This window comes from Delphinapterus leucas, chromosome 1 (genome assembly GCF_059928025.1).
Source record: "Delphinapterus leucas isolate spDelLeu-1000000601 "Yukka" chromosome 1, BTC_Dleu_Yukka2, whole genome shotgun sequence".
In the NCBI taxonomy this organism is placed as follows: Eukaryota; Metazoa; Chordata; class Mammalia; order Artiodactyla; family Monodontidae; genus Delphinapterus; species Delphinapterus leucas.
The window spans coordinates 164,716,230-164,731,916 of record NC_143129.1 but is presented as its reverse complement, the minus strand read 5'-3'; the positions used below and the strand labels follow the sequence as shown (position 1 = coordinate 164,731,916).

The 15,687-nt window shown below is 52.2% G+C and overlaps 1 pseudogene; it reads left to right on the top strand.

Annotated features, from left to right (window-relative positions):
- The first annotated feature begins 4,980 nt into the window (after window positions 1-4,980).
- On the top strand, window positions 4,981-6,546 carry LOC111175385 (large ribosomal subunit protein eL6-like; annotated as a pseudogene).
- Window positions 6,547-15,687: the final 9,141 nt, after the last annotated feature.

The window sequence follows — 15,687 nt, the reverse complement described above, 5'->3', positions numbered from 1 at the left end:
CGACACCGGATCCCGCCGGCCCCGGGCCGGGCGCGCCCACTTGGCCCAGGCTCCCGCCGCGGGAGGAGGGAGCGGGCCGCTAGGCCCGGGGGCGGGGAGACGCCGCCCCTCCCGCGACCAGCGGAGGGTGTGGGGGGAGGTATGGGGGGGGTCGGCGTCTCCAAAACCAATCCCCCTGAGGTCTTCCCGAACCTTCTTTCTCTCCACCCTTCCCTTCCGAGGGTCCCGGTTTGGGCGGGGCGGGGGGGCAGTGGAGGAAGGTATCTCCGCAGCCTCAGGAGAGCGCTTGCCCTGCCAGACCGGCCCGGGAGGGGGGCAGGGTGTGGGGTTGGGGACCTCGAGGGACCCCGCACCCTGCCCGCCGCCCGCAGGAGTTCGGGGGTGTCAGCCGCCGCCCCGGCGCCCTGCGATGCCCCCTCGCCTGAGCGCTGTGCCCCGCAGCTGTCGCCGAGGGCTGGCGGAGGAGGGGGTAACACTACACGCCGTACGTTTGGGGACAGTCCGGAGCCTGGGGAAGGGCGGTGGGAGGACTGCGTGGGAGGGTTTAAGCCTCTAAGGTTCAGTCCATATTTAACACCGCTTTCCGCCCTCACGCTGCGAGGTTTCCAGGGGTCTCTCCGCTTGCTCCACCTGTCACCCCCCACCCGCCCTGCTTCTTCCCACTCCAAGGCGTTCTCCTCCCCCAAGTCGTTAGGCCACCAGTGTCAGGATCAAACTCAACACTGAAGGCTGTCTCCCTAAGCGAGAAGCTGCCAGGCCCCTTCCCAGACCTGGGCCTCGGGCATTCTCCCTTCTGATGCCTTTTTTCCACTTAGCCCCTCTGTCTGGGGAGGTCTTTGACTCAATCGCAGAAGAATGCTGTTCACGTAACCAGCAGAGGGGCTGGATGTGTTTAATCAGAGAGGCCTTGAGTAAAGGGGGGGGGCGGGGGGGCGGCCGTGCGGGACGCTTGTGGGCTGTGCGTTGTGATCTGTGTGCCCGCTGCCAGCTGTGTGAACACCACGTGGTTGTGTGTGTGCTCTGTGGAGGGGGAGGCTGTGTGATGGTGTGTCAACGTGTGACTCTGTGATGACTGTGGAGTACCTGTCGTGTGGATGTACCCCACGCGGATATGTGACTGTATAATCATGGGGGAGTGATTGTGTGTGTGGTGATTGTGCTGGTGGTGGAGTGTCTGTGTGGCCGGCTGTTGTGACTGTGTTGTGGGGCGTGTGTATAGTTGTGTGCGTGATTGTGTACTTACAGGAGACTGGGGACTGAAGTGTGTGGGAGGGAGGGCTCATAAGCAGCTGTGTGGAGTGTCTTCTGTGTGTCACTGGGGCCTGAGTATGTGGTCCTTAATCCAAGTTTCTGAGTGTGCTGCCTTTGGCGTATATTTATATCTCTCTGTGTAGTGCAAGGGGGTGGGAGATTAACACCCAGGGCAGCCAAATATACCCTTGTAAGGTATGCATGAGAAAAAGTCGAGTTTTGGAGGCTGCTGGTCATTTTCTGACTTACCTCTAAAATATTCCAGGGGAGGAGGTTGGCAAAGCCTCCGGGGCTGGTCATTTGACAGCCATTGCCAGTCAGAGGGGAGCCGAGGGAGCAAGGGCAGGGCCTGCCAGCAGCACTATTTGCTGTGGTGCTAGGCAACAGGCAGCAAGGGTGGCATTAAGAAGGGCTGTCCCTTCCCCTCCAACCCTCAGCCCAGGACCTGGCCCCGGGCCGCCCCCAAGACTAATTCCTTAACCGCTCTTAAACTCCCCCTAAGCCCTTCTTTAGGCTGAAACACTGAATCCCCCAGCGTCCCAGAAGCACCTCCGGTCCTTTGCTTTTGCTGTTCCCTCTCCCTAGAACACCCTTCCAGCTCTTCATGTCCTCTCTTCTTCAGCTCTCAGCTTACATGTGGTCTCCTCAGAAAGACCTTCCCTGATGTGCTCCTCTCCCACATAAATATCCATCCTTTTACTGTTTGTCTCATCATCTTGTTTATTTTCTGTACAGCACGTACTGCAATCTTTAATAATATTGTACATTTTCCATTCCTTCCTTTTCTGCTTCCCCCACTAGAATGGAAACCCCATGAAGGCAGGGACTTTGTGTGCCTTGTTCACTTCTGCGTCCCCAGGGCCCAGCACAGGGCCTGGCATATAGTAGGATCTCAAAAAGTTGTTGAATGAATGAAGGAAAGGAGGATGGTCCTCCCTAGGCCAATTCAGGCAACATTTGATGCCTGCTGTGTGCCTGGCCTGGGCCACTCGCCACCAAGGAACCCCTTTGTACTCAGGGAAACAGACATACACATGTGCCCAGGCCGTGTACACCAAGGCAGAGGCAGGTGGGTGAGGCCACAGGACTCCGTTCACTTGGCAAACATGGGCACTTGGCCTGCGCTGGGTCCTGTGTCAGAGCAAATGGCCTTCTTTGGCCCAGGGCCCTGCCTGCAAAGAGCTCACAGTGTAGAGGATGCTAGAACTGTCCCCTGGGGCGACAAACCCCTGCAGAGAATAATGCTAAATCACTGAGCTGAGTGATGGGCTAGGCACTGAGAACCAAGGAAGCCAAGAATGGGAGAGATTAACTCCAGGACTGGGGACAACCTCACGGACGAAGTAACGTGGGCCTGGAAGAGGAGAAAGGGCATTCTGGCGTCAGGCACAGACTGCTTGGAGAGACAAGCACAGCCACTCTGTCTCTCAGCCCCTCCACAAAGCCGAGTCCACGAAGAGAGGAGAAGCCCCTGGGCTGGCTACTCTTTGCCTACCCTTCATTCTCTGTGCTTCTCTGCCCTGCCCTGTGTCCTGGGGCTGACTACCACTGACAGTCTCACCTGGGCCCCCTTGCCTTACGGTTTCAGGAAAAGTTTGGCCAGTAGGAGACATTGCCAGATCAGAGGGAAGGAGGAGAGTGAGATCAGGATATTTATAATACTGTGATTTTGACAGTTACTATGTTCCTCCACTGAAAGGCACAGCTCCCGTTGGGTGGCCTGCAACCCCAGGGCACGACTTCTGCCAGGTTCCTTAACAAGGCTCCCTCCCTTGCCCCTTCAGGCCCTGGGGCTAGTGACTCTATCCCACTGTTGTGAGCCCAGGATGCTTCACCATTCCTGCCAACACCTCTGTAAATAGTTCCTTCATTAAACCCTCTTCTGGCAAATGCTTTGAGTTTTCTCCCCTGCTTCCTGCTGAGACCAATAAGGTAAGAACTAAACTTAGGGAAGATGAGTCTTTGGCAGAGAATTTGGGGAGACCCTCTTTCTAAATCACCACCCAAAACCAGAATCAGAAAATGTTGTGAACTACTACAAAGCTACAATAATCAAAACAGCATGGTATTGGCATAAAAACAGACACATAGATCAATGGAACAGAATAGAGAGCCCAGAAATAAACCCACATGCTTATGGTCAATTAATTTATGACAAAGAAGGCAAGAATATACAATGGAGAAGGGACAATCTCTTCAATAAGCACTGCTGGGAAAACTGGACAGCTACATGTAAAAGAATGAAATTAGGGCTTCGCTGGTGGCACAGTGGTTGAGAATATGTCTGCCAATGCAGGGGACATGGGTTCGAGCCCTGGTCCAGGAAGATCCCACATGCTGCAGAGCAGCTAAGCCTGTGTGCCACAACTACTGAGCCCATGCACCTAGAGCCTGTGCTCTGCAACAAAAGAAGCCACCGCAATGAGAAGCCCACGCACCACGCACCACAACAAAGAGTGGCTCCTGCTCGCCGCAACTAGAGAAAAGCCCGCATGCAGCAATGAAGACCCAATGCAGCCAAAAATAAATAAATAAATCTATTTTTAAAAATTAAAATTAAAAAAGAATGAAATTAGAACATTTTCTCATACCATATACAAAAATAAACCCAAAATTGGGACTTCCCTGGTGGTCCAGTGGTAAAGAATCTGCCCTCTAATGCAGGGGACACGGGTTCAATCCCTGGTCAGGGAACTAAGATCCCACATGCTGAGGGGCAACTAAGCCCACATGCTGCAAACTACAGAGCTCACGCGCTCTGGAGCCCCCACAACACAGCTAGAGAGAAGCCCGCGCACCGCAATGAAAGATCCCGCGTGCCTCAACAAAGATCCCTCGTGCTGCAACTAAGACCCGATGCAGCCAAAAAAAAAAAAAGCTCAAAATGGATTAAAGACCTAAATGTAAGACTGGAGGGGCTTCCCTGGTGGCACAGTGCTTAAGAATCTGCCTGCCAATGCAGGGGACACGGGTTTGAGCCATGGTCTGGGAAGATCCTACATGCTGCAGAGCAGCTAAGCCCATGCGCCGCAACTACTGAAGCCCGTGCGCCTGGAGCCTGTGTTCCGCAACAAGAGAAGACACCGCAGTGAGAAGCCCTCAGCAACTAGAGAAAGCCCGTGCACAGCCATGGAAGATCCAACACAGCCAAAAAATAAATAAATAAATAAAACAAATCTATTTAAAAAAATTAAAAAAAAAAAAGACTGGAGGTCATGAAACTCCTAGAGGAAAACATAGACAGAACACTATTTTACATAAATCATAGCAATATTTTCTTGGATCTGTCTTCTAAAGCAAAGGAAATAAAAGCAAAAATAAACAAATGGGACCTAGTTAGACTTCAAAGCTTTTGCACAGCAAAGGAAACTATCAATAAAACAGAAAGACAACCAGCTGAATTGGAGAAACTATTTGCTAATGATATGAGAAATAAGGAGTCAATATACAAAATATGTAAACAGCTCATACAACTCAACATCAAAAAAACAAACAACCTGATTTTAAAAATGGGCAGAAGACCTAAATAGACACTTTTCCAGGGAAGACATACAGATGGCCAACAGGCACATGAAAAGATACTAAACATCATTAATCATCAGAGAAGTGTAAATTAAAACCACAATGAGGGCTTCCCTGGTGGCGCAGTGGTTGAGAGTCCGCCTGCCGATGCAGGGGACATGGGTTCGTGCCCTGGTCCAGGAAGATCCCACATGCCGCGGAGTGGCTGGGCCCGTGAGCCATGGCCGCTGAGCCTGCGCGTCCAGAGCCTGTGCTCCGCAACGGGAGAAGCCACAACAGTGAGATGCCCGCGTACCGCAAAACAAAACAAAAACAAAAACAAGAAAACCACAATGAGATATCACTTCACACCTGTCAGAATGGCTATCATCAAAAAGACCACAAGTAGCTCTTTCCCATCTTGCAAGATGGCAGATAAAAGAGCTGAGAAGCCAGGTACTAAGGAGAAAAAACCTGAAGCCAAGAAGGCTGATGCTGGTGGCAAAGTTAAAAAGCTTAAGAAGGGGAAGCCCCACTGCAGCCACAACACTGTCCTGATGAGAGGAATTGGCAGATATTGCCAATCGGCTATGTATTCCCAAAAGGCCTTGTACCAGAGGAAGTATTCAGCAGCTAAATCCAAGGTTGAAAAGAAAAAGAAGGTGACGGTTCTTGCTACTGTCGCAAAAAAAGCTGGTGGTGACAAGAATGGTGGTACTGGGGCTTCCCTGGTGGCGCAGTGGCTGAGAGTCCGCCTGCCGATGCAGGGGACACGGGTTCGTGCCCCAGTCTGGGAAGATCCCACATGCCGCGGAGCGGCTGGGCCCATGAGCCATGGCCGCTGAGCCTGCACGTCCAGAGCCTGTGCTCCGCAACGGGATAGGCCACAACAGTGAGAGGCCCGCGTACCGCAAAAAAAAAAAAAAAAAAGAATGGTGGTACTGGAGTGGTTAAACCTTGCAAAATGCCTGGGTATTATCCTATTGAAGATGTGCCTGGAAACCTGTTGAGTCACGGCAAAAAAACTCTTCAGTAAGCACATGAGAAAACTATGCACGAGCATCACTCCTGGGCCCATTCTGATCGTCCTCACTGAGCGCCACAGAGGCAAGAGGTTCATTTTCCTGAAGCAAGGTGAGCTTGCTACTTGTGACTGGGCCTCTGTCCCTCAGTCGAGTTCCTCCATGTAGAACACACCAGAAGTTTGTCACCTCCATCCAAATTGATACCGGTGGTGTGAAAATCCCAGAACATCTCACTGATGCTTACTTCAAGAGAAGGAGGGGACTTCCCTGTTGTCCACTGGGTAAAACTCCACACTCCCAGTGCAGGGGGCCTGGGTTTGATCCCTGGTCAGGGAACTAGATCCCGCATGCATGCCACAACTAAAGATCCCAAGTGCCTCAACTAAAACCTAGCGCAGCCTTAAATAAATAAATATTAAAAAAAAAGAAGAAGAAGAAGAAGAAGGGGGACTTCTCTGGCTGTCCAGTGGCTAGGACTCCGCTCCACTGCAGCGGGCACGGGTTTGATCCCTGGCCAGGGAACTAAGATCCTGCAAACGTGTGCTGCTGCCAAAAAAGAGAAGAAGCTGTGTAAGCCCAGGGACCAGGAAGGAGAGGTCTTCAACACAGAGAGAGACAAATACGAGATTACAGAGCAGTGCAAGGTTGATCAGAAGGCTGTGGACTCACAAATTCTGCAAAGAATCAAAGCTGTTCCTCAGCTCCAGGGGACCTCTGCTCTGTGTTTGCTCTCACAAATGGAATTTATCCTCACCACATAGTGTTCTAAACATCTTATAAAGAACCTAATTAGGGCTTCCCTGGTGGCGCAGTGGTTGCGAGTCCGCCTGCCGATGCAGGGGACGCGGGTTCGTGCCGCGGTCCGGGAAGATCCCACATGCCGCGGAGCGGCTGGGCCCGTGAGCCATGGACGCTGAGCCTGCGCGTCCGGAGCCTGTGCTCCGCAACGGGAGAGGCCACAACAGTGAGAGGCCCGCGTACCGCCAAAAAAAAAAAAAAAAAAAAAGAACCTAATTAAGTAACTGGTCCATTAAAAAAAAAAGACCACAAGTAACAAATGTTGGTGGATGTAGAAAGAAGGGAACCCTCAGGGAATTCCCTGGCAGTCCAGTGGTTAGGACTCCGCACTTTCACTGTTGAGGGCCTGGGGAACTAGGATCCCACAAGCCACTTGGCGTGGCCAAAAAATTAAAAATTAATTAAGTAAGTAAGTAAAATAAAAAAGAAGGGGACTTCCCTGGTGGTCGAGTGGTTAAGAATCCGCCTTCCAAAGCAGGGGACACGGGTTCAATCCCTGGTCGGGGAACTAAGATCCCACGTGCCGCGGAGCAACTAAGCCCGTGCACCACAACTACAGAAAAGCCCGCGTGCTGCAACGAAGAGCCCACGCGCCACAACTAAGACCCAATGCAGCCAAAAAAATTAATAAATAAAATAAAATGTAACATGTGTTAAGAAAAAAAAAGGGAACCCTTGTACCCTGTGGGTGGGAATGTAAATTGGTGTAGCCACTGTGCAAAATGGTAAGGAAGTGTCTCAAAAAACTAAAAATACAACTACCATATGACCCAGCAATTCCACTCCTGGTTATATATCAAAAAAAAAAAAAAAACCATGCACCCTAATGTTCAGCATTATTTACGATTGCCAAGATATGGAATCATCAGATGAATGGGTAAAGAAGATGTGGTGTATATATGATGGAATATTACTCAGCCATAAAAAAAATTAAATTCTGCCCTTTGCAACAACATGGATGGACTTGGAGGGTATTATGCTAAGTGAAATAAGTCAGACAGATAAGGACAAATACTATATGATATCACTTATATGTGTAATCTAAAAATTAAAACAAACTAGTGAATATAACAAAAAGGAAACAGACTCACAGATATAGAGAACAAACTAGTAGTTACCAGTGGGAAGAGAGAATGGGGAAGGGGCAAGATAGGGGTAAGGGATTAAGAGGTACAAACTACTGTGTAGAAAATAAATAAGCTACAAGGATATATTGTACAACACAGGGAATATAGCCAATATTTTAAAACAACTATAAAAGGAGTATAAGCTTTAAAAACTGTGAATCACTATGTTGGACACCTGTAACTTACATAATATTGTACATCAACTATATCTCAATTTTTTAAAAAAAAAATTTATTTATTTATATATTTTTGGCTGTGTTGGGTCTTCGTTTCTGTGCGAGGGCTTTCTCTAGTTGCGGCAAGCCAGGGCCACTCTTCATCGCGGTGCGCGGGCCTCTCACAAACGCAGCCTCTCGTTGCGGAGCACAGGCTCCAGACGCGCAGGCTCAGCGGCCATGGCTCACGGGCCTAGTTGCTCCGCGGCATGTGGGATCTTCCTGGACCAGGGCTCCAACCCGTGTCCCCTGCATTGGCAGGCGGACTCTCAACCACTGCGCCACCACGGAAGCCCAGCTATATCTCAATTTTAAAAAGATTTTTAAAAATACCATTTTCTACTAAAAAAAAAAAGTTGCAAACAGATTAAAATCCCATTTTAGGTGAACAGTGACCTCCTGGCCACCACTCCAAGCAGGGTCCCAACCCAAGAGGTCCCTCTTAGTTCACCTTACTTGGGCTTAGGCCTCTAGTTACCCTGACCAAGAGAACGGGTCAGGGAGGGGCTAAGAGTGTGGGGAGGATTGGGGGGATAACTGGCAGAGGGATGAGCTGGGACGTAGAGAGGCTCCAGAGGGCAGCAGGTAGGGGAGCCTTGGCAACTGTCTCCACCAGACCCCAGGGCACACCCTACATAAGCTTGGGAAGGCAACCCTGAACCTCGGCTCCCTGCCTGTGAAATAGGTGACTAATACCGTCTTCACAGGACTGTCATGAAAAGTAATTAAACATGAGGCTCAGCACAGGAGCAATTGGAAGTGAACTTGCTTCTTGGAAGCTCAGAGCAGCACATTCCCCATTATTACTGGTGCAGGTGGAGGCCATTCTGCTGAGTTTCTTTTGCATGCCAAGAGCTCCAGCAGACCAACTAGACATGGGGAGGTGGATGGTGAAAGATGCCCTAGCCGGGCCCTCCAGCCCACTGCTTCAAGGGAGCCTGGTACAAATCCAAGCTTTGGAGGCAGCAGACCCAAGCCTAACACCTGCCTCTGCGCTTACTGTGTGACCTTAGGAAAAATCACTCGTATCTCACAGTGATTGTTTTCTTGTCTATAAAATCAGATAACACTTTTGACCTCATGGGTTTGCTGTGAGGACAAACTGAGAACACAAAAAGCATTTACTCGAGTACCCGATGCAATGTAAGTGCCCAAATAATAGTAGCTATTATTTAAAAAACTCTCTTTTCTCTCTCTTACTCTCCCTGAAACTGCAACCAGGGACTGACTTACTGCAATATGTCCATTCATTCATTCACTCCTTTATTAGTTCATTTATTCATTTCAACATTTATTAAGCCGGACAATGTGCTAGATCCCAGGAACACAAGACTAGGAAATCATTAAAGCAAGAAAAATACCTGTATTTTTTCATTGCTGTATCCCTAGCCCCTAGGCTTTAAATAAATAATGGCCATATGAGCAAATGGTATTAGCTATTTTCTTGAGCACCTATTACATGCCAGGTGCTAAGTTAAACCTTTTTCTTTTGGGGGGGAGGGGGCGCCATGCAGCTTGCGGTATCTTAGTTCCCCAACCAGGGATTGAACCCGCACCCTCGGCAGTGAAAATGAGGAGTCCTAACCACTGGACCGCCAGGGAATTCCTAAGCTAAGCATTTTGTCTGCATTATTGCCGTGTATCCTTAGAACAGTCCTAGAGCATAATGCCTGTAATAAAGCTCATTTACAGATGTTTATGTAAAACTGAGGCTCAGAGGGGTTAAGCAGGTTAGATGAGCAAAGTCACAGGTAGGAAATGCTGGCACTCAAATTCAACGTACTGCCTCCACTAATGACTGAATTTATTTTTTATAATCGTTATCATTATGCCTGACCTCCAGAGGCTTATAGTTCAGTGAGGGTCCAATGGCCTTTTCCTCCTCGGACTTACCCCAGAGGGGCCCTTGGCATGGCCACACACTTGGGCAGAGTTGGGTTCAAACCCAGTTTTTCATCTCTGGCGAGTTACTTAACCTCCCAGAACCTCAGCTTCCACTTCTGGAAAATGAGGTTGGGTGGGCGTTAAATGAGAAAATGTGTTGGAAATGCCCAGCACTTTGCCCAGTGTACAAGAGTCGCTCGATAAGTGTTATTCTCATTATTTCCTCCTTCCTCCCTGCCCCCTCGGACCGCTGTGTGGGAGCCCCCTGTCTGCAGCCAACCAAGGGTGCAGAGGACGCCGCACTGGCGGTCGTCCCTGGAGGCAACGCCGAGCACTGCCTCCAGGGGGCGCCATCACACCGACCACCCCCATCCCCCCGCCCCCCGGGTCCCGGGGGTTGCTGTTCCCACCGCGGCCGCGCGGGGTCGTCTGGGCCCGTGGTTTTCAGGGGCCGAGGGCGCGCAGGCGGCGGGGAGGTCCGAGCCCGAGTTGAATCAAGGATGTTCTCCGGGAATCACAGGGATAATAATAGGCAAAAATAATAGTAACGGCACCGGATCCAGCAGTCATCAGCTGTTACCGATTTAAGAGGCGCATTCGAGTGCTGGGAGGGAGGTTGCGGGACTCAAGGGAAGGAGCCAGGCTTAGTCTCGGGCTGCGTTCTAATCCAGACAGCCCACTCTCGCGTTCTGCTCTCTAGCCTTGGGCCTCTCTGAGCCTACTTCATCAGCATTCAAATGGGACCATAATAATATAGTTCTTGAGAGGAATAAATGAGCTCCTGGAGAGCTCATCCGAGAGCGACTTGGGAACGTGCATTTATTGTCATTCTCACCTCTACCCTGTGAGGGAGCTATTATTAAATTCCCTTTACAGCTGAGGATCCTTTGGGGGGCCTTTCCCAGGCTCCCTGCGCTGGGTCTCTCTCCTAGCACAGCCCACAGGCCAGTCCAGGAGCTCACCGCCTAAACCCCCCACTCAGGAGTGTCTCCTCTCCTCTCTGGAGGTGCGGGTTCTACTTCAGACCCTCAAGCTCCTCTGGACACTGCCTTTTCATGCCTAGGTAACGGCTCAGGCAAGTAGACTTCCTCTGGCTGGTCCCACTACAAGCCCCTTCTCCATACCTACCTACCTCTTCCAAAACGCCATCCAGTCACCTCCTCCAGAAAACCTTTCCTGGGCTCTCTTCCCCCAGGTCCACAGCCTTTGCACATGCTGTTGCCTCTAGCTGGAACATACTTTCCCTCAGCCCTAAAGCCTGTTAGGGCACAGCTTAAATATCACTTCTTCCAGGAAGTCCACTTCCCCTATGCTACTGCAGCCCCCTGTGCTTCTAAACAGGTTGCAGCATAGGGGACTGCTTATTCTGTGCTTCATCTTCCACCCTTACATAGTGATGCCTCTGAAAGCAGAAACCACACCTATTGAAGGCTCCATAGCATCCCAGAGTGGGGCCCAGCAAATGGGACAAAATCAATGTTCAGTGAATGCATGTCCATTGAATGAGTGATTAGACCCAACTGGGTCCACTCACTGAGCCTTCTCAAGAGCCTCAGCTCAGAGGCACATGCCTGGTCACAGAAACAGAGGCGACAGTCATGCAGAATCACATGCGAGCATAGAGTCACCGTCATACACAAGAGGCACGTGCACAAAGCCGCGTTCATCTGTGCTCATTTCTGCTTCTCTGTGTCTGGGTACCTTTGTGTCCTAGGTATGTATTCAGTCTCTTCTATTGTGACTTGGGGTCCCTGAGAACAAGAATTGTGTCTCCTTTCCTAGTCTGGTAGCCCCTAGGGAGAGTGAATTGCCTCCCTCGGACTGGGAATCCCAGGGGAAGTGTATGTCTCCCCAGGTAGTTTGAGGAGCTGGGCCAGGGAGTGTCTTCCCTACCAGCCTGGGTGCTCTTGGATTAGGCTGTCTCCCACATCAGACTTGGAGCCCTTGGGACAGGGCCACAGCCCCCCCACCACCACTAGCTATTCTTGGGCCCTCAGGACAGACTGGGTCTGATTAAGCTGGGTACTCCAGGAGCAGAGCTGGATCTTCCGCATCAGATTGGTGGCTCCTACGGGCATGGCTGTGTCCTCCTAACCCCTCTCCACCCCTGCCACCTGCCCACCCGCCAGGCCCTCCTCCCACCATGGTACAGTGATTGGGGCTGGATTGGGCTGCTGGGGCTTTGGAAGCAGCAGCAAAACTAACAGCAAACCTGGGAGAGGCTGGTCGTACAGGATCCCCCAGGAGGTGACGGGATCAGGGAGACTTCAGCAGTGGGGGACCTGGCCCAGTGCAGGGTATCTGGGCAAGTCCTTCAGGTGTCTTCCATTCATTCACCAAGCCTGTCCCGAGTCCCTGGGCCTGGCCCTGCAGCCACCACATCTATTATCTTGTTTAATTCTCTCACCAGTCCAATCCTGGGAGGTGGGTGTGATCATCACCACGTTTCTAGGTGAGGAAACTGAGGCTCAGAGAAAAGCAGTGACTTGCCCTAAGTCACATAGCTGGGAAGTAGCAGAGGTGGGCTTCCCACCGCACAGGCTGCTTCCTTCCAGCCCAGGTTTGAGGAACACTGGGGAGGTAGAGTCGGCAGGGTGCAGTGACTGTGTGTGTGTTTCTGGCTTGGGCCTGTGGAGCTGGCTACGGAGATGGGACTGCCAGAAGTGGGAGTGCCTGGTAGGGAGACCGGGAACAGTGAGGAGAGGCAGGTTCCACAGGCAGCCAGCCAGGGCAGGCAGGAGACAGGCCAGGCCTGGAACCCAGTGTTGCCAGTTCCCAGCACCAGCATCCCCTCCCCAGTCAGCTCCTGGCACTGGAGTCCCTGGCACAAGCCCCATTCATCATCTGACCCCTCTCTGGGCCTCACTTTTCCCATCAGAGGAACCAGGACAGAGACCTGGTGGGGACCGTGGCCGGCACTCCTGCTTCTTTAAGCCTTCATCGGAGGAGGGTGCGCCGGCTGCAGGTGAGCAGAGTTGCCACATCAGCAGGGTGAGCCCCGCCCCATTCCCTCCCCCAGCTCCAGAGGGAGCCCCAGAGGACGGTGGGAAGTGGGTGGAGAGAGAGCGCTGAGCCTAGCTGGCTGGAAGGGGGTGAGGTTGGCCGCACGGGTGAGTAGGGGAGACGGCGTGTGCATGTACCTGACCGTGCTGTACCTGACGGAATGTCTGTGAATGCTTCAGATCGTACAGGAGTGTGTACACAACGTGTGTGGCTTTGACTGTGAGCATGTACTCAAGTGTGCAGGATTGTGTGCAAGAATGTATGAGTGTCCCTGAGTGCGTCTTTGTGTGCCCGTGTCTGCGCGAATAGCTCTGGGTTTGCCCTTTTGTCTGTGTGGATGTTGTGGACAGGAGCTCGTGTGAATATGTCTGAAGGTGTGGATATACTTAAGGTAAAAACGTGTGTGGATGAGTTTGTGAGTGTCTCTGAGTGTGTCTTTGTGTCTGGGGGTGACTCTGTGAATGTCCTGAGTGTACAGGAGTATGTGAATGTCTCCAGGGTGCCTTCGTGTGACCACGTGGACAAGGGTGTGTGTGACTCTGTGTGTCGCTAGCAGAGTCCTCTCAGATTAGGTCTGAACCTTTGTGAGTCCACATTGAGCAGCCTCCTCCCACTGACCCCTGACCCTTCAGAAAAGCCCAGCCTCTGTGCCTCACTCCTTCATGGTGACTCACCTCCTTGCCACCCCTGCTCCCCACCCATCAACCTCCTGCCTTGAAGGGCAGTCCCTCTCTTGTCCAGTTTCCTTTCTTCCCACCCAAAGGAAGTCTCAGTTACTTCCTCCAAGTAGCCTTCTGTGACCAGAAAAGGAGCCCTAACGTTAGCTAAGCAGTTGTACCTCCACTTGACAAATGAAAATGTGGGCTCAAAGCACTGCAGTGACCTGCTGCAGGTCCCATGGAGGACACATGAATTTGACCCCATGACTCCTACAACTCAGGGTAGGACCCCTGGCCTCCTCCAGATCCATCAATGGTCCCAGTCCAGGGCTCTGAGAAGGAGAAAGGGAACTGACATTCAGGGATCCCTAGCCACTTGCTTGGCTGTTCCCGTGTTGTCATTTCATTCACTCCAGTCTTTTGTTGTTGTTGTTGTTGTTTGTTTTGTTTTTGTTTTTTTTCTGTGGTATGCGGGCCTCTCACTGTTGTGCCCTCTCCCATTGCGGAGCACAGGCTCCGGAAGCGCAGGCTCAGTGGACATGGCTCACGGGCCCAGCCGCTCCGCAGCATGTGGGATCCTCCTGGACCAGGGCACGAACCCATGTCCCCTGCATCGGCAGGCGGACTCTCAACCACTGTGCCACCAGGGAAGCCCCTCATTCACTCCAGTCTTGCTCAGAGAGGTGAGGCAGCTTGCCCAGGTCACAGTCAGGGAGTAGCTGAGCCAGGATTTGAACCCAGGTCTCTCAAGCTCCGGAGCTCATACCTTTAGGGACAGTGTTGACGGGTGAGGGGTCAGTCCGGGGCTGACTGGCCATTAGTCCCCGAGAGAAAAGCACCAAGGTGATGAGACATGAGTAGAAATGAAGGTGGCTTGAGATGGTTCCCATGTGGCATCACGCCCAGAGCCGAGATGATACAGTCTCACATGAGCCCTGGGGGCTGAGCCGGACTTCCTGTTCTAACCCGAGTCTGGCTCCCTGTCTCGGGGCCCCCTCCCCTGGACGGAGCCCCTGGGTTGAGGGAAAACGTGACTAAGTGGGCCCGCTTGAGCAATCTCCCTGCTGGCTGGTCACAAGTGTTTGAAATTCCACTGCTCCTCTGACCTCTGTCCCCTGGAGGCTCCCCTTTTAGACCAGAAGCCCCGGCTCCAGGGGAGGTATCTGGAGCCACCTCGCAGACTGAGGGAGTCTGACTGGAGTGAGGGTCTCAGATTGATGGAAGTCCTGGATGCCCATCTGGAACAGGGATAGGAGCAGTGAGACAGGACAAGGGCCCAGAGGGAGTGTGGAGGGTGGACCCCTGGGGAGGCTGAAACGGGCTCTTCACCACAGCCTCATTTCACTCTCCCCAACAGCTCCTGGGGTAGGCTTTACTCCCATATTTCTAAGGAGAAAACTGAGACTCTGAGAGGCAGATACCTGGTAAAACTGGACTCAAATCTCATCTTTGGAATTCAAGTCCAGGGCTCTTGTTACCATTTGTGGCTCCCTCTGGATCAGCTGGGAGGAGGCCAGAGAGTCAGGGATGGAGAGGCGGTGTCCCTTTGGTTCCTTTGGATGAGAAGGACCAGGGAAATGCTCAGGAGATGGGGCTGAAGGAAGACGGGGGGAGGTGCCCCTCACCTGGGGCCTCACATGTCTCCACAGGTGTTCAGGAAGCGAACAGCTCCCCTGACCTGGAGTATCGTCTTGGCCGCAGCTGCAGGCTCCCAAGTCTGGCCCTTAGAGTCACAGAGGCTCGGTCCTCCTGGGCCTTCACTACTGTCTTTCCTGCACGTCTTGCCTGCGAGACTCCTTGCTGGGCTTGGCTCCTGCGGCCTCATGATACTGCTCCTGGCTCTCTCTGGGTCGCCCGCTTACTCCCTGAGAGAGGATCTGCTTCGTTCAGTGAATCTGACTCCTGGAGGGCAGTTTCCAGCCAGACCACTTCATGGGCCCCTGGCCAGCTGAGTGAGGGCCAGGCCCACCTCTGGTCCAGTTAGGGGCAGGGCAGCTGGGCCACTTGGTTCAGAGTATAGTGGCCGAAGAAATCCTTAGAAAGGACTGTGGGTGAGCCAGGCATCTAGAGCATAAACTAATCCCTTGAGTCCAGACCCTGATTTCAACCGCTTCTATGAAGTTGGGGACAGTGCCTTGTCATCTCTTTGCTCCTAGTGCCCCACACAGGGCTGGCAGGGCTGAGTTGTGGCGACTGTGCTGAGGCACAGGTGAGTGAAGTCAAC